The sequence below is a fragment of the Cervus elaphus genome, chromosome 15 (assembly GCF_910594005.1).
Source record: "Cervus elaphus chromosome 15, mCerEla1.1, whole genome shotgun sequence".
Lineage (NCBI taxonomy): Eukaryota > Metazoa > Chordata > Mammalia > Artiodactyla > Cervidae > Cervus > Cervus elaphus.
This window is the reverse complement of record NC_057829.1, coordinates 1,259,933-1,279,244: the sequence shown is the minus strand read 5'-3', so window position 1 is coordinate 1,279,244 and position 19,312 is coordinate 1,259,933. Positions and strand designations below refer to the sequence as shown.

The 19,312-nt window shown below is 51.8% G+C and overlaps 1 non-coding gene across 1 annotated transcript; it reads left to right on the top strand.

Moving 5' to 3' along the window:
- The first annotated feature begins 14,840 nt into the window (after positions 1–14,840).
- On the top strand, positions 14,841–14,913 carry TRNAE-UUC. The gene has a single exon. It is a non-coding gene; the product is annotated as a tRNA-Glu (tRNA).
- Positions 14,914–19,312: the final 4,399 nt, after the last annotated feature.

Here is a 19,312-nt window from a genome sequence, read left to right as displayed (position 1 = left end):
AGTGAGAGGCGTCTGCTCTGGTCTAGGACCCAGATGCTGCTGCTATCCCCTCCCCCCTTTCCCCTGCCCTCTTCCCTCTGTGTCCCCTCCCTTTCCCTTTCTTCCCCCCCCCCCCCCCCCCCCCCACCCACCCCTCCCCCCAACTCACCACCCCCTGTGAGGAGGCCCAGGCCTGACCCTTCAGATAGGCTCTCAGCATCCGGGACCTTGCCCACCCCTATATGCTGACAAGACTAATACTTGACCCACAGGGGCGCTTCCTGGCAGGTGGGATCATCCCCACCTCCAGTAAGTAGAATCCGGGCTTCCCCACCCCCACTCCCACCTGCTCAGCCCCACCCACTGGGCCGCTCCAGGCCTGGCGGCTCAGTCTCCTCTCAGGAGGAAGGCAATTGTACTCTCCTGATCCACAGATGTGCAGCCCTTTCACGAAGAATGAGGCCAAGGATCCCTAATTGTCCGTAGTTGATTTTGGTTAAAATGGAAACACCTCCTGTGGTTTGCAGGCGGGAGCTGGAGTGGAGGGTGTGGGGTTGTTTACACAGACCTGGAAGGTTGCTGCTTGAAATGGGTCCATGGCATGATAGCAATTTATAACTATGAGCTGGGCCGAGGGTGATTTAATTAAGGCCAAACCAGCCCCATGTCACCGGAAGACAGTGCCGAGCCTGTCCTTCTCTTTTCTCCAGGACAGGTAAGAACATGGTGTTGGAGTGCACCAGTGTTCCATCTGCTTGCAAAGCCAGGTTCCAGGACCTCATACCTAGACTGCATTCCAGCCATGGTGAGGGAGACGGGGACCCCCAGGGTGCTGCCCTGGGGAAGGTCCAGCATGCACAGCAAGCACCCAAGGGCCCCCCCGGGGCTGCTCAGCAGGCCCTCATTGGCAGCTGTGCAGGGCTGGGACTCACACCCCAGTCAGTGTGACTGTGACAGCTTTGTCTGGTGCTGGGGGAGAGGCAACACCCTAATGCGGCCACCTCAGAAGTGCTTGGGTGATGGCTGATGGGGAAGGAGATTCCTCTGGCCACAGGTGCCCCTGGCACCTTGAGACAGATCCCACAGAATAACTAGGATTGTTAGCTCAGAATGAAGGCTGCCAGCAGTTAACTCAGCCCTTTGACTGCGGGGGAACCCCTAGCAGATGCTGATAACAAAGACACAAAGGAGAGCAAAGGGCACAGTACACAAGATCCAGAGACAGACTAATACAGGGCACAACCGATGGAGCTGGCCGGGAGTCCCCAGTGGGGTCATTGACCACAGTCCCACCGAGAAGGAAGCCATGGTCTTGCCTGGTCTCTTTCTGTCCTGCCCCTCAGAGCCTGGGGCCAAGCAGAGATTGGAAGGATCCCTGCACCTGTGGGTGGCTGCCTACCACCCCTCCTTTCTCAGGGAAGAAGGGTGGGGGAGAGGCTGGCACCCCTGCCGCCTTTCCCGCTCCTGGGCGCTGGGGACCAGAGGCGGAGGGTATAAGCTGTGTGCAAACATCCTGCCTTCTCCCCAGGATATTTTCTTTAATAAAAGACCATGGAAATGTCAGCTAGTCTAAACAAATAGCCAGGCTTTACAGAGGACGAACAGCCTGCATACAAGCACCCCCAGGGCCCGCTTTCCGGGGTGGCTTTGCAAAACTGTGTGCCAGGAAGGAAGCTCAGAAGCCTTCGTGGTGGGGCAAGCCTTTAGGGCCCAGACAGGTGAGGTTTACAGGGTTCCCGGGGAGGAAGGGGCAGCCGGACTGGGGCCTGGTGTGGGGTGACTGTCCCAGGTGGTCCTGAGGACCTGGGCTCCCATCAGACCAGGGATCCCTCCTGAGGACCCTCAGGCAAGGCTGCACCCTGTGGGCAAGGAGGTGGAGGACGGGCCTGACGGCAGAGGACCCTCAGGTTCTGTTCCTCCTCTCCCCCTACAGGAAGCCCCATCTTCCTGGCCCATTACACAGATCTCTTAGATGTTAGGGGAGGCACCCATGGAGTCTGATCCTGAGGGGCCTCCCAGGATGAGGTGAGCCTCCCTGCATCCACTGGACTAGGGGACCAGGAGGCCCAGAATGGAGGAGAGAACTTACAACAGAGCAGTTAAGTGATGGAGCCACCAGATCCCCACTCCTCATCTGTGGAGCAGGGCAGTGATTTCCACTGCATGTGCCATGAAGAGGAGGCAGACACAGGGCAGGGCACTCAGTCAGTGGAGGTTTGTTCCCCCCTCATGATCCCTCCACAGTGGGCACCAAGATGGGTGCTTCTCAAGGCCGAGGACACCATCCTCAGGCCTCCAGGAAGGGATCCAATGTAGCAGGTGATATTTTCCAAAACTGGCCACAAAAGTGCTCTAGTTCCACATGCTCTCTCAGAAATCTGCCACTCCCCTGCCAACGGGGAGTCCATTTCCTCTCCCCTTGAACTTGAGTTGGGTGCTGAGCATAGGAGGCTGGGCACCCACATTACCTGATCCACCTCTGGTCAGACGAAACCCGGCAGAGCCCTTGCCTGTTGGCAAGGCCTGACTCAGAAGACCAGGCCCCCTGACCGTTCTGTCCCTCCTACCCTCGGCCCCAGGACAAGACTGGACTTGAATTCCTTGGCCTAGAATTCCTTGACAGTCAGGAATACAGCCCCACCCGTCATGAACCCTCAGAGCCATGCCACTCACCATCCAAGTTCTGCTTCGTTTAGTCCACGAAAGAACACCACGTTATCAGCCCTGTTGTTTTTCACATGAGAAAATGGAGGCTCCCAGATCGACTGACTCCCCTGTCTAATGTGTCCCAGTTTGACCTTGGGAGAGGCACACTGGGGAGTGATTTAAAAGCCCCCACTTAGGATCACTTCCCGGTGCCCCCATGCCAGCCACCGCCCCACACTGCTGGGGAGAAGCAGCCGCTTTCGGCCCCTGGTGCCCCCATCAATCAATATTTTTAATTACTTACATGATTGACTAATAAAATTCTCCACCAACTAATTGATTTTGTGATCAAGCAAGAGCCTCTGTTTTTATTAAAAGGCTACTTAGATGAATTTTTTTCCCCCACTGCAATGGGAGGCTGTATTTCTTTTGGTCATTTTGGAAGAAGAAAAATGGGAGGGGACAGCGACAGGAGGAGACCCAGAGGCCAGGAAGACTCCAGGCCCAAACCAAGAGGCCTTGGTATCCATGAATCGGTAACTGGTTCACTTCTGTGTCCTGCCAAAAGCCCAGAGGCTCCGCAGTGGGTCAGGTGCTGGCCAGAAGACCCCTCAGGCGCCCACTTTACCCAACTCAACTTGGCCAGAGCCATTTCTATTGTTTTTATAAGTAAACTATAAACTTTCCTCTGAATCTTAATGGAAGTATTGGCTTTTCAGTTATAAAGGTAACTCACGCTTGGTGCACAGTTCGGAAAAGACAGGCTAATCTAACAAAACAACAAAGTGATGAGAGGGCTCTCACCCTGGAGACTCAGCTGAAAAGGCAGTTGATGGAGATGCTGTGAGAAGAACTGCAGCGCTGATCCCCACATTTCCAGGGGTCCAAAGCCCCAAGGAACCATCACCATAGAAACCACCCAGAGCCCAGGGTCCAGAGAAAGCTGCTTATGGTTACTGCGTTAGCAGACTTCTGGTTTTTGTTTTTCTGTTTTACTGCATTGATTTTTGACTGGCTTGGAGTTGTCCTGTGATGTGTTTATAAATGACTCCAGTGTGGCCTGTCCTGTGGTACAGGCCAAGGTCACCTTTCCTGGGCAGCATGCCAGGTGGGGCCAGGGGCTCAGCATGGGCAGTTAGGGTGAGTGAGCATGGAACGTTTTGTGAAGGAGTGGCGGTGAGTGGGCTGAGGCTGGGAGAAGGGCACTCACTCACGGCGCTGGGCAGCACTTTCTGCCCCCGTCCTCAGACTCCTCACCTGGTGTGGGGCTGCTTCTGCAAGGGGCTCCCAGGCCTGACCACTGTCAGTTCTCCACTAGGAGAGGCACTGCAGACTGGGCTGTAGCAGCAGCTCGGCTCAGGGCCTTGGGCCTGCCTCTGCTCGTTGCATCCACAGTCACAGTCATCCCCCTGTTCCTGACCTTTGTTGTTTTTGTTCAGTCGCTCAGTCGTGTCCCACTCTTTGCAACACCATAGACTGCAGCATGCCAGGCCTCTCTGTCCTTCACTGTCTCCTGAGTTTGCTCAGACTCATGTCCATTGAGTCAATGATGCCATACAACAAGAGGATGAGAAGGTTAGATGGTCCCTGACCTTACTCTGACTGCATCTTCTCTTAACTGCTACATACCTAGCAACCAGAATGGTGGATGGCACAGAGTAGGTGCTCAGTTACCACGTAACAGGTGAATGCTGAATAAATCTATTTTAACCATGGATACTTGTGATGGCAGTCAGATGGCCCTGCTGAGCTGGCCTTGGAGCCAGGAGACAATGACCTCCATGCCTGCCCTCTGAGGAAGGTCATGGCAGACAAACAGCATGGCAGGCAGTGATGCCCCTCTGCCCCTCGCCACCCTAGTGTGCAGAGGCCACTTTTCCGTCCTCATGGACAGAGGCAGCAGCACCACAGAGGGGACAAGAGACTCTACACAGGCTGTCTGAAATGGGAGTCTGGTTCTCTCCAGGGGAAGCTGCTCAGGATCACCTAGAAGTCCAGCCCCACTGAACCAAAACCCAGGTGAACTGTCCTCCCCTGGGTGTAAAGTCCCCAGACGCACTTGGTAGCCATGAGGTTATCACTAGCCCACCACTGTGCCTAAAGGATCTAGAATATGTCTGGAACCTAGTTTACTTTTTTTTTGGCTATGGACATTGAATTTGAAAAAATAAAAACCAGTATTTTTGATACACAGTACAGCAAAGCATGCTGAAAGGAGGTATGTCTGTATTCAGGTCCTTTGCCCATTTTAAATAAAATTTCTTTCACTTTTTCTCTTTTTTTGCTTTTGAGTTGTATGAGTTTGTTGTATATTTTGGTTATTAACCCTGTAGCTGATACATAATTTACAAATATCCTAACTTACCTTTAAATTAAATAAGATACACTGATTTTTTCTTACACAAAAAAATAACATCTGCTCAAAGTAGAAAACAGATTTTTAAAAAGCCATAAAGGAAAAAAGCTCAGTTGTCCTCCTCCAGAGTGCTAATGACATATCAGAGATGCAGCAGCTCCCGAGGCAGCCGACCCCTCCTCCCTGAATCTCGGGATGTCTGAGGGATGCGCTCGCATCCAGGCTGTCATGCCCTCCACACTGCTGGCTGCCCTTGACGGGGTGACTCACTCCCTCCTGGCAGCACTCCTCTCCCTGGCTGGGACCCGCAGAGCAGCAGCAGAATCCCGGCTCACACAGCTGGCTTGGAGTCTCACCTCACCTGCCACCCACCCTCCTTGGTTCCCTGGCTGGCCTCACCCTCTTGTCCTGACGTGTGGATTTTGGAATGTCCCAGGAGCCTCCATTCTTGGTAGCCTCCTCTCTTCCCCACTCCTTCCATGGTGAGCTCATTCAGGCAATGTCTTCATGCATCTGTGCACTGATGTCACCCACAAAGGTCACTCTGACGCTCTGGAAGGCACCTCCAGGGTAACTAGCAGCACTTGCACAGCTCTGCCTGGAACTCTCCCGCATAGCAGCAGGTGGCAACCTCGACCTTCCGGTGCTGCATTCCAAAGCCTGGGAGCAGAGCCACCACGACTATGCTGTTGTCCCCCATGGTCTATCAGCAAACCCTCCAGTCCCAGCCACAGTGGCCCTCAACTCAACCGTGGCAGATGCTCCTGACTGGCCTCCCCAAGCTGCATGGACACCCTGGGGCTCAGCAGCCCACCAAGCAGGTTGCCTTGGTCCCCACCAAAGCAGGGCCTGAGACAGGACTTGGGGTGGGAGTTGGTTGGGGAGGTGATGGCAGGAGGCAGGAGTGAGAGAGGAGAAAGTCCAATAGAGGGGTGGTCATCATGGGGACCGGGGGCTGCTGGGCCCCCCCAAGAAGCTTCAGAATCATCCACTAGGAGGATGTGAAGTTGGAACTCTGTCTATCCTCCCCTCCCCTGTAAGGACTACTATAACTTTATCTCCCAGACCCCCGCTCTGCCTTGGGAAGGCCCCAAGTTACTACTTTTCCTTTTGTAATCAACAAGTTCAGTGATTACACTATTCCTGTTCAAACTTTCACCCACAAATTTGGCATCTGCTGCTGATCCTCGTCTGTATCAGTTATCATTACAATTGTTGCCAAATGATAATTTTTCTAAGTTCTATCTATACTTCTTAGCTGACATTCTACTGTGAATGCTAGCCTTTCCTTTTTTCTTTACTAGGTGGCTCAGATGGTAAAGAATCTGCGTGTCAAAAAAAAAAAAAAAAGAATCTGCGTGTCATTGCAGGAGATGCAGGTTCAATCTCTGGATTGGAAAGCTCCCCTGAAAAAGGAAATGGCAATCCACTTCAGTATTTTTGCCTGCAGAATCCCATGGACAGAGGAGCCTAGCAAGCTACAGTCCATAGGGTTGCAAAGAGTGGAACATGACTGAGCAAGCATGCAATCTCATAGGATGCATGGAGTTTTTTAATTCTAGTGGTTATAATTCATCTTTGTAATTACTTATTTTGATGCTCAAAATATCCCAGTTGGGTCAATGGGAACTCCTTCAAGTTGGCTCCTGTGTCCCTTTGACACACCCCCATCATAGTTTGATTACTTCCTTACTTTCTGTCACAGCAAGCTATTCTAAGCCAGTTAAAAAAAATTATGTATTTATCTGGCCGTGCTGGGTCTTAGTTGTGGCATATGGGATCTAGTTCCCTGATCAGGGCTCAAACCCTGGCCCCCTGCATTGAGAGCACAGAGTCTTAGCCACTGGACCACCAGGGAAGTCCCTCTAACCCCATTTTTAAGTTCCCTGCCCCAACCCTGGAAACGATCATTTCTCCAAGGAGCTTTGGTTCCTGGTTCCTTTTAGTGGGGGCTGTATGTTGCGATGGGGTGTTTGCAACATTTTTAAGTATTGAAAGTATCTACGATTAGCAAGGCATGGATGAGGAGCACTCTTGTCCTCAGTCAGTGGAAGAGGGCCTGGGACAGCAGTGAGAAAGGGCACTTGGCCATGCCTGTCATACCTGTTTGATGGTGATAGGTGTGCACATGCACACAACTGTGCCACTTATAGGAACCCCTTTAACCCAAACTAGCACACAAGTACACAAAAGCGACACATTGGAAACAATCAGTGTCCATGGACGCAAAGTTAACCGAGGGAACTGTAGTACTTCCTTCCTAAAATGAACCAAATTTAAGTCCATGAATTATTTTTGGAGAAGCAGCAATTTACAGAATGCCATGTATAGTCTGATTTTTTTTTAATTTAAGATGAGAGATGTGCATCTTACAAAGGTGACTGTGTTTCTGTAGAGAAAACTAAAAGGACACACTCCAATCTCATAGGCAACATTATCCTTCTGAGTTATGGGGAAAGACCCTGGAGGTTGAAAACATAGGAGCAGAAAATCATACTTTGCATTTCACACACTTCTGAACTATGTTAAGGGTTTATAGCAGCCATGTATTTCCTTCACAATTGAAAAAAAAGCTGTGAGGACTTCCCTTCCCTGGTGGTACAGTGGATAAGGCAGGTAGATACCTGCCAATGCAGGAGTTCAATCCCTAGTCCAGGAAGATTCTATGCCGAGGAGCAACTAAGTCCATGCACCACAACTGCTGAGCCAGTGTGCCTAGAGCCTGTGCTCAGCAACAAGAGAAGCCACCGAACTGAGAAGCCTTCACACCTCAACAAAGAGTAGCCTTGGTTTACTGAGACTAGAGAAAGCCCGCACAGCAACAAAGCACATTAAAATAAGTAAATGAACAAAGAGAAAAATGCTCTAAGTGATAATAGGTGAAGAAGAGACAGCCAGCTCCCCAGCCTATAAGACTTACCAGTATTACTGAATACTGCTGCTGCTGCTGCTGCTGCTGCTAAGTCGCTTCAGTCGTGTCCGACTCTGTGCGACCCCATAGACATCAGCCCACCAGGCTTCCCCGTCCCTGGTATTCTCCAGGCAAGAACACTGGAATGGGTTGCCATTTCCTTCTCCAATGCATGGAAGTGAAAAGTGAAAGTGAAGTCACAGTCCTGTCTGACTCCTAGCAACCCCATGGACTGCAGCCTACCAGGCTCCTCTGTCCATGGGATTTTCCAGGCAAGAGTACTGGACTGGGGTGCCATTGCCTTCACCATTACTGAATACTAAAGTAGCTTTAAAAATAAATGAAAAAGATGTTCATCAGAAGTGGAGTTAATCAACTTGGGAAATGGGAGAAGGAAGAGAAAAAAATATTGACAGTGTTCACTCATACATGCCCTGGAGCAGAGAAGGGGTCTTGGCTGTCTGTGAAGTAGCCCCAAAGGCTGCCCCAGCCCGAGGCTGTCAAACATTTCAGATGGCAGTTCCTCCAGCTCTGATCCTGGCTCTCCACTCTCCTTTAGCAGGTAGCTGGCTTCCCCGGAGAAGTGCGTGAAAGTAAGGAATGAAGCAGCCATGAAGCTCAGGACAAGAAGCCTCGATCAGGGCTATGCTGGTCTCCCCTGACTCCTAATTGTAGAGAGAGAGAGGGTGAGTATCACATGTGGCTGTGAGGATGGATCCCGGAGCCAGACTTTCTGAATTCACATCTTGGCTCACTGCTTACTAACTTGAGCAAGTTCCCTCAACCTCTCTGTGCCTTAGTTTTGACACCTGTAAAATGTTCCCCACGGGATTGTTGGAAGATCAGATGAGCCAATATGCTAACTGCTTAGGATAGTTGTTGGCATGTAATGAATACTCAGAAATGTTATTTGTATTGTTATCATTCTTGGTGGTTACAGCGAACACACCCCTATCTCAAAATGCAGTGGGAATGCAGGCAGGGTTTCAGTGTCACCTGTGATGCTGGCTGATACTTTGACATAGTGGTGTGCATTAGCCAGCAGTGCTTTCAGCTGCAGAAATTCCAAACACAACAGCTTAGACAAATAAAGCTTGGTTTTACCTCAGATTACAAGAGGCCTGTGAGTTGACAGCTGCTGGCCTAGGTTCAACAGCTCAGCCATGTCAAGCCCTGTCTCCATAAGGACTTTGCCTCTTTTTCATGTGTTCTGCCTCAGTGTTACAACATGCTGCCACAGCTCCTGGTGTCATATCCACCTGCAAGGCAGGAAAAAGGGAAATGGAGAGAAAATTAGAAATACCAGCCACCTATGGCTCTTTAATCAAGAAAACAAGTCTTCCCAGAACCCCCCATCTGACTGCCAATTATATCTCATTTACTAGAACTGTATTATTTGACCACACTTAGTTCAAGACAGGCTGGGAATTTAATTAGCTTTCCAGCCGCAATTAGTGCAGATCATAAGGGAAAGGAAGGTAAGAATGACCTTGCCGAGTCTGCCACTATTTTCTTTATCCCATGAAAGGAAAATCCGTGACCATGTTCAGTGAATCAGGAGTGGGTAGTGAAGTTCACCAAACATTTTCTCAGCGGCAGAACCCTCTCCCGCTCTTGGGGTCCATCTAAATAGAGGCCCACCTGTTGTGAAACAAGAGGCAAATATCGAGCCATGGGGACCACCTGGGAGCCCACATTTTCTTGAGACAGAAAAGCTGAGAACCATGCGGACCAGGATCCGAGGTTTCCAAAGAACTCCTTTCCAACTTTCAAACTCAGACACCCTTCTGCCAGAAATGGCCATCACTACCAGCCTCAGGCCGGTGAGGAAGCCAGAAGCAATCGGGTTGCTGAACCAAGCCCTTGGCAGCAAAGGCATCTCTGTTCATTTCCTCCTGGACTTGTTAACCTGTTTTCCATCTTCCGGGCTCTCAGGAGCACTGGGCAGGCCAGCTGGAGAGTAGGCGACTCCCATGTGTGACTGCCCTAGTTTTCCTTCATGTCCTCTGAGCAGGCCAGGCTGATGCTATCTAGTTCCTGAGACCCTGCAGTGAACTCAGCCCTCAGATACCGCCTCTTGATAACAGTTTCACCTTTTCCATCTCTTTTAACAAATACCAACTCCCTGCCAAAGCCCAAACTCCTGGCTGAAGACCAACTACTGGCTGACTGCTCCTTGCTCCTTCCCAGAAGCAAACCTGGTCTGAGATGGCCTGGAGGTTGGGGCAGGGAGAAGCAGGCCAGGTGCCCAGGACTCCCTGCCTGCCCCAGACAGCTCAGTGGCTTCTCTGGGCCCTGGTTCCCCACAGCAAAAGGGGTATAGTAGGTGCTTCCTGGGGTCGCTGCTCTCTGCATGCCTGCAGGCTCCCCTGGCTCACCCATCATGGCACCTGGACTCTGCCCCTGTGCCAGCCACAGATTCTGTGACCAGCCACGGGCCACCTTCAGCAAAAGGGTCCTTGCCATGGTCCCAGGCCTCAGCGGAAAGGCAGCTCGTTATTTCTGAGTCTGTGGAAAGTGCACTTTGAACACATTTGCATCAATGCAGGACACAATATCTCCCCCAGGAGGCCAGAAAAGAAGGAAAATTCAATTTGTCAAGACATCCAGCCCTCGCGTCCTGCTCTTCCTACCTGCTTTCTTGGCCCCTGAGAGGCAGCAAATCCTCCTGGGCCCAGACGAAGAGGAAGGGAAGCAGATGCTGTTTCAGACAGCATTTTTCCTCAGTTCAGTGGCAGGTTTATACTTTCACAAATATGATTTTGCACCACCCTCCTGCCTATCACACAGAGCAACACTGACTTTCCAGGGCACTCTCCCCACCCCCCACCGCTGGTGCCACCTGGGTCCCTCTCCCAGAAGGACACAAGGTCCCTGCCCACCTCCTGCTCCTGCTCTACAGCCTGTGAGGTGGTGTTCCCAGGCACGCCATTTGTCTGATGGAGAAACAGGCTTGGGAAGTCCAGCCCCACAGCGGGTGTCTGACCGGGGCTGGTCTGGCAGCCCGGCACACTCGGCATCCCCTGGCTGCACCCTCAGCCCAGACCCATGCCCCCTGAGTCTCTGTCCTTCCCCTCACTGGCACCTTGGGGCTCACTCAGAACGTCTTGGGTTGGTCTCTCCTCGCCTCTGTGAAGCTTATCAGCCCTTTTCTTTTTTTTCCCCAGCTTCTCACAAACCACATGAGACAAGGCTATAGATGCAACATGAGATTAAAGGCTGAACCTCATCCAGGTCAGGAAATTCCGAAGGCCCAGTTTATCTCCAGCCCTGCTGATGCCCCCAGGGTAACTAGTCTGCCAGTGAGGCGGGGGGCCGGGGGCAGGCATGAACTGCAGGGGCACCCGGGTCCTTGGAATTTCCCGAGGACCAGATGCCCTGACTCCCCACCAGCTCCCAGGGCTGTTGCCCTCTCCCTGTCTTGGGCCTGGTTCCCACTCCCTCCCTTGATGTTGTGTCCTGAGTGTGTCCCTCTGCAGACACACTGTGTCTGTTCCCACCAGATCCAAATATGCTTACTTCCTCGTCCTTCAGACAGGCCTCTGTTGGACTCACTCTACACTGACCGTCCCAGTTGCTAAGTCAGTGCTCAGCCTCAACTCTCGGTAACCCAGCACTTTGGTCCCATGCTGTCCTTGGCTGGACTACAAACTCCCTGCCTCACTCCCACCCCTTGGTCCTCTCCTCACCTACCCCCACTCTCACTCCTGTCCTGTGGCCTTAAATACTGTACACACTGCCTGACCCAACTGCCTGCTCAGCCCTCCGCCTCAAGGTCGGACAGGCATCTTGGGCCTGTGAACCCCAACCGCCAGGTTTCCCCAAACCTGCCCCCTACACCCCACCCCTTAGATGTAGGAACTCTCCCCTCACACCCTACGTCTATTATTATGGTCACCTTTCATGTAAACTGGGGACCTGACACCTCTGGCCATCTCCCTGCTACCCTCCACCTTCCCTTAAACCTATCACCCACCTGGACCCTGTTGAAATGTGCATTTGCTCAAAGTCTTAAAATCCCCCTTTGCCCAAGTTCAGGGTCAAAAAAAAAATGCTAGCGTGACATCCTTCCATCCATCTTTTTCCTGCCCCTGCCTCTTGCCCCTCTCACTCTATTCCAGCCACCCTTGTAACTGCCATCCAAAATCCAACTCTGCCCCTGGAATCCCAAGGCTCAGTCTCCCCCTTCTTCAAGTCTTCTCAAATAATTCCTTCCCTCCTATCCTATTTTAAACTGCATCACCTCCCTGGCACTCTCTATTCCCCTTTGTGTGAGTTAGCTATTGCTGAGTAACAAGTTAGCCCAAAACGTAGAAGCTTAAAGACAGTATTTGCATGTTTATCTTACAGTTTCTATGGGTCAGGAATATGGGTGTGGTCTTGTTATTCCTCTGGGTCTCTCATAACTTCAGGCAAGCTAGGTTGGGGTCCTTTCAGGGCTGGGTCTGCATAAGGCTGTCTTATGAGGCTGTGGGCAGTAATTGTCTCTTCCCAGGCTGCCCTCAGTCCCTGGCACATGGGCCCTCCTGTGCTGCTCAAAACATCAATGTGAGCAAGGGGAAAGGGAGGGCGTGCCAGTGAGACAGACTCACAGACGTTTGTTTTGTTTTTTAATTAAGTAATTTGGCTGTGCCAAATCTTTAGTTGCAGCATGTGGGATCTAGTTCCAAAATCAGGGATTGAACCTGAGCCCCTTGCATTGGGAGTGCAGAGTCTTGGCCACTGGACTGCCAGGAAGTCCCCTCACAGGCATTTGTAACCTAGTCTTGGAAGTGCCAGCCCATCACTCTGCCTTTCCTAGTCATTAAAAGAAAGTCCCAGGTCCAGTTCAAACTTGGAGGGAGGGAGCTGCACAAGAGTGTGAGAACCTGGAGGTGTGAAGACCTGAAGCCACGTCCGAAACTGTCAGTCACACAGCTTCTGCTGGTCTGGCTTCCTCACATCCTTCCTTCCCACCTGACGCACTCTCCTGTTCATTATCTGTCTCCTCGAGTGCCCGGCAAGCTCTCTGAAGGCCAAGCTTTTCTGGGTTGTTGAAGGCTGTGTCCACACTGTTGCAGCACATAGCCAGCACTGAATAGATCCTTATAGGGTTGGTGCTTCAGGAAGCTCCTGACAATGCAGAATAATAACAGCCCTCCACTCTCAGTGACTGTCCTTAATTTTTCCCAAAGTCAGCCAGTGACAGGCACTGAAGGCTGATTTCTGTAAGGGTGAAAGAGGCTAGGGTGTGGGACCCCAGGGCTGGAGTGTGTTGACTACCATGGCCATGGCCAAGGAATGACAGTCCCTATGCCCTCCCTGAGACTCAGTCTCGCCCTTGTGAAATGACACTCAGGCGCAGAGCCTGATCTCAGTTTCAAGAGCTCTTTAAAGGAGTGAGGCTAATTCATTCTTTGACATATGGATTTTCAAATATTTTAAAAATTCAAAAATCATAATTTGGTAAAAAATATTTTTGGGTGACAATTTAGGATTATCTACCAAAGCTTTAAATGCACACACTCCTTGATCCAGCAAGGGCAGAGCCTGTAATTATTGATTTTTCACTATATTGACACATAAATGCAAAGATAGGTGTACAAAGATGTGCAATGCAACTTTGTTTATTGTAGCAAAAGAATAAGAATGATAAATGTCCTCAAGTGAGGGGCCAGATAATTAAACCTGAGCATGTCCACCTGTGGAATAGCACACAGCTATTGGGAAGGCCCAGGAACCCACAAGTCCTGAAGTGGATGCAACATCATCTCATTTACTGAGTTAATCAACAGCTATTTCTTGAGCATCTACTGTGTTCCAAGTATTATTCTAGGCACTAGGGACACAAAAGAGCAAACTCCCTGTTCTTGGAAGCTTACATTCACGTCCCATACATGCACGTGCAAAGCACACCAACAAATATAACCATGCAAACATAACAGGATTCTAAAGAAAGCCCAGTGGAGCAGGGAGAGCATGGGAGACTGCTTCTTAGAGCATGGCCACTGAGGAACATCTGAGCCAACATCTGGGCAAAGTGAAGGAGAGGTCAAGGGCAAGCACCTCCCAGATAGAAGGGACAGCCAGTACAGAGTCCCCAGTACCAACAGGCTTCTATATTTAAAGAAGAGCAGTCCCGGGGTGGGTGGGTGCTTCCCAAGTGGCTCAGTGGTAAAGACTCTATCTGCCAACGCAGGAAACAAGGGAGACAAGGGCTCCATCCCTAAGAGGCAACGAGCCCCTGGAGGAGGAAATGGCAACCAACTCAAGAATTCTGGCCTGGAGAATCCCCATGGACAAAGGAGCCTGGTGGGTTGCAGTCTATGGGGTCGCAAAGAGTTGGACATGACTGAGCAATTGAGCACACACCTACAGCAGGCTGGAGAAGTCCAAGTGGAGTGAGGAGGAGGAGAAGAGGGAGGGGAGGAGGAGGCAGGGGGAGGCTGAGGTCAGGGAGGTGGGGTGAGCAGAGGTTGGTGGGTGAGCATCAGATGGGTGACAGCCACCCATCTGAGCTGGCTGTGGACTACTTACCCTTCAGGATGCAGGCTCAGGGGCAGGTGAGCTGGTGCAGCTGCTGAGATTCCACCCTGGTGGGGTTGGGACCTCAGCTGCCTGCTCCATGCAACGGGCTGAGTTTTTCCCCAGCACCCCTCTGGGACTGTGGGAAGGGGATGAAACAACGGTGGGAGCCTGAGAAGGAGGCCACTGCGACAGCCTGGAGAGGACGGCAGCTTGGACCAACGCAGACGGATGAGATTCTGAGTATGTTCTGGAGACCCAGCAGAACATGCCGTTGGGTCAGATTCAAGGTATGAAAGAGAGAAGGGAATCACTTGTAACTCTTTGGTCTTTGTCCTGAGAAACTGAGTGAATATGAACCCTTTTACTAAGATGGGAATAAGTGAAGGACAAGCAAGATTTGGGGATGGGAAAAGTGGAAATTAAGAGTTTGTTTTTGGGAATTCCCTGGTAGTCTAGTGGTTAAGACACCATACTTTCAATGCTGAGGTCACTGGTTCAATCCCAGTTTGGGGAACTAAGATCCTGCAAACCACATGACACAGCCACAAAAATAAAGTTTACTTTTGACGCATTAAACCTGAGATGCCCTCTGGGGGCCATGCAGAGAGTCCATGGAGGGCAGGCCCCTGAGTGAGTGGACTTCAGTGGGGAGGAGAGGCTGGGAATAGATGGGGGATGGAGGAGAGTGTTGGGGGTGGGGTGGGCTGGGTTTCAAGCTGGGTCTGGATGCGGTCACCAAGGAGTCAGTAAGGGCTAAACTGACGGCCCAGGTTGGGGATCTTTTGTGAACACATCCATGTTTAGTAATAGAGACAAGGAAGGCACACAGATGAAGAAGAGGAGGGGGTGTATCTAGGAAGCCAAGTGAGGAGGGGCCCGGAGGTGGGGGCGGAGGAGGGGGTGCGGGCATGCAGGCAGGTGGAGGAGCAGTCCAGTGCTGCCAGGAGCTGAGTGTACGTGGACAGCAGAGGGTCACTTCTGGCCCATTGGGTGGAGGTCCTTCAGCTTTCAGGCTTAGACAAAGCCAGAGTCAGGGCAGGGCAGGGTCCACGGGGGTTGCAGGGGGCTGCAGGGACCACAGGGGCCAGAAAAGGAGGTGGTTACAAAGATAACACCTGTCAAGAGAGCCGAGGGAATTCCCTGGCAGTCCAGTGGTTCAAACTCCATGCTTCTACTGCAGGAGAGACAGGTTCGATCCCTGGTTGGAGAACAAAGATCCTGCGAGCAGTGAGGCCCCTCCTCCCCCCAGAAAAAGAGCCAAGGAATAAGGGATAGGCACAAGGTCTTGCAGTTTGGGTTTGAAGATGAGGAGCATTCCAGCATGTTCTGACAGGGAGTGATCCAGGAAGCCTGAGAAGTGGGTTCAAGCTGCAGCAAGACGATGCACAAGGCTCAGGAGCTGTGACTGAGTGGGTGGTGCAGACGGACTGGAAAAGGCTGAGTAGGTCCTTCCAAGAGATCTGGAGGCCCAGGGAGGTGGGTGTGAGGGCTGCGGAGGCACAGAAGGCAGGGAGCGAGCAACCAGGGTGGCTGAGACCACTGTTGTGGGGAGAGGGTCCTGAACACAGACAGCCTCCCTCACCTCCTCCAGCCAGGCGAGGACTCGGGGGAGGCAGAAAACTGGGCCACCCAAGGTCGAGCTTTGCCGGGTGAATAGGAACACTTGGGGGGCAGTGTTGGGAAGAGGGAGAGAGATGTCCGTGGATTGTCCTTATCACACTCAGTTCCCAGAGCCCTCGCCCATACCCCGCTCTGTTTCACCCCCACTCTGGGGCAGGCACCGCTTGGAACCCTTTCTGCACTGATGACAGGGGGTTTGCAGCTGAGGAAGGGCTCAGTAATTGGACAGAATCTCTGGGAGGGGCCATGGGGATTAGTGACAAGGAGAGAAAGGCGGGGGTCAGACCAGGAGTGGAAGAGCCTCCAAGGAGCCCAGGACCCTCACTTTCTGAGGACTCAAGTGCTCCCTTTTCTTCCACTGACCTTAGAGATGGCTGCAGTCCCTTCTGAGTCTCAGATCCAATAGTTCGATCCAGAATTTGGACATTCGGAGGGAACTCCAACCAGGGGTAGGAACACACCCACCCCAGCCCTCTGGGGTCCTCATAGCAGCCCTGCCCAGCATCACAGCCACAGCCCACTCCACCCCGTCTCCAGACCCTGAGGTCCATGTCTTTCTTGACCGGTTCTGAGAATGAGCAGGAGGCTACGGGACCCTGTGTGTGCCAAGCACTGTGCTAGGCCTCATGGGGAAAGCAAGGGAAGGAGGAGAGGGTGTGCCCCCGGCATCCAGCACTCCTGAAGCTGAGCCCTTTGACGCCTGTCGCTGCCACGTGAGTGTCACCTGTGAACAGGTGCACAGGCCTCAGGTGGTGGTGCACACTCACCCATACCAGGCAGTGGAAGACCAGGGCATGGGCCTGGGTCCTGGGTGCAGACAGCTGTCTTTGCAGCCTGGCCAGCTCCTCCCTTGTGTTGGGGTCCAGGGGAGCCCAGCTCAGGGTTGTTTTGTCTCACACAGGTGTCACAAATGTAGCGTGCAAGCTTGAGCCTGCAACCTCCACCCTACGATTTGGCTGGGAGGAGCTGAGCACCCGGGGTCCCCCTCAGGTAGGTGGGAGGAGGCAGCCACGGCACGGGTCACCGGTCCCCCCCATGTGCCCTCGATCCAAGCATCTGCCCTGGCAGCATCACCTCATGCTGGCTGTTGTTCCTAATGGAATCACAGCTTGCCAGACAAAGCAACAACATTCATAAAACGCCCCAGGCATGACAAATCTTCCCTTTGAATGGGTCATTTGCTGAAGGAGATGCCACTGATGACTCATTCCATAGATCAGAGAGTCCTGGCATTACAGACAGCTGAAGCTGAGGAGTCTTGAGAGAGGATTATTGCTGGTCTTTGTGCCGATGGGCCCACGGGGCCAAAGGGGACACAGGTGTGGCCTGTTCAGTGTTAGCTCAGACTCACTTCAGGAGCAGTAGGGAGGCATTTTTGGACTCTGTCCCTAACTCCTGATGGTGAACCACATTGGGAACCTGCCCCCTAGACCCAGACTCCCCAGTGTGACCTCTGGACCAGGATGTTGCAGCCTGCAAATGACCACAGCAATATTTCTGTCCTGCTGGCTTTTCCAGAATCCTGCCACCACCACCCCCATCCAGAGATGAATTCTGTTTCCCCTCTCCTAGAAATTGGGCTGGACTTTGTGATTGCTATGATAAATAGAATGTGACGGAGGGATGCAGGGGGACTTTGGAGACGAGGATACAGAAGGTGATACGACTTTGACCGCCGTATTGTAAGGAAGCCCAGCTCCTACAGGGCTGTATGTCTGTGCCCTGGTGGACAGTTCCAGTGAAGGCAGAGGGTCTGGGCTAGCAACCAGCACCACACACAGTCATGTGAGGAAGTCCATGTGATTCTACATGACACAAGTCATGTGATTCCAGTCCTGCTGTGAGCCACCCTAAGCTAAGCGGAGTGCAGCAGAGACAAGGTATGCCTGCTGAGGACTGCCCATGTTATAGACTCATGAGCAAAAGAAATAACGGTGTTGTTTTAAGACAGTTTGGGGATGGTTTGTTATTGAGTAATAGACGGTGAGAATGCTGCCCTTGATATCTCTTGGACTTCCCTGAATTTCTCTGACCCAGGGACGCAGCACCCGCTCTGTGGATGACCGACTGAGAATATGGGTGGACACAGAGTTCCTTGTCCTGGGGGAGCTCTAGTACATTTGGGTCAGTGAGAGCTACACCAGAGGGTCTGCCATATGTGGGAGGGGAAGTGTCTCATTCCTGGAAGTGGTTTCTATTTATATTTTTTTAAGATTTTTTGATGTGGACCATTTAAAAAGTCTTTATTGAATTTGTAACAACATTGAAAGTGGAAGTGTTAATCACTCAGTTGTGTCCGCCTCTTTGCGACCCCATGGTGTAGCCTGCCAGGCTCCTCTGTCCATGGAATTCTCCAGGCAAGAATACTGGGGTGGGTTGCCGTTTCCTTCTCCAGGGGATCTTCCCAACCCAGGGATCAAACCCAGGTCTCCTGCATCGCAGGCAAGTCCTTTACTGTCTGGAGCCACCAAAAAAGTTCATATTTACAACATTGCTTCTGTTTTATTTACTTATTTTGCTTCAAGGCATGTGGGAAACTTAACTCCCCGACCAGGGAGCGAACCCACACTCCTTACATTGGAAGGTGAATTTGTAACCACTGGACAACCAGGGAATAGAAACCAGGGGGTTTCTATTTAATGGGAAATGTCTTCTTGGTAGCAAAATGTTTGGTATTAGTTTTCAGAATAAGATATTTGGTCATTTTCCCAAAGGTTGTGAGGTCTGTGAATCCTTCCTGTGATCTTAGAGCTGTGGCCTGCAGAGAAATTGCTGTTTTAAGCCTCCACTGAAACCCAGCAGTGACAGAGCTGCTGTGAGAGCAAAAATTCACTAATCAGGGCGAGTCAACAGGGTGTCAAACAACACACTGAAACCCCCTGGAACAAGTTTCACCAAGTGGGGGTCTGTGATTTTGTTTAGAGTTCATATTGTGTGATTACGCCTACAGCAGTAATGCCCACGAAGTCCTTTTCACTAGAACAACACTGACCTGCTATTATGTGAAGGGACAAGCAAGCACTCAGTAGCCCATTGCTTCCATCTCTTTGGCTGGATGGAGGTGCCGTGTATGGGTCACCGTGGGGTTCCTGATCAAGGTCACTGCCATCAGTGGGGACAGAAAACATCACTAAGACAGCGGGAAATGTGGGCTACAGTGTCCTCATCCATTTCACACTTCAGTGGCCCACCCACATATCCAGCAATTCCTTGCCCTCTGTCCCAGCAACCTGGAAACCCACATCCCAGGAGGGCCTCAGCCCCTAGAATGCACTGAGCAGACTTCCCCATCA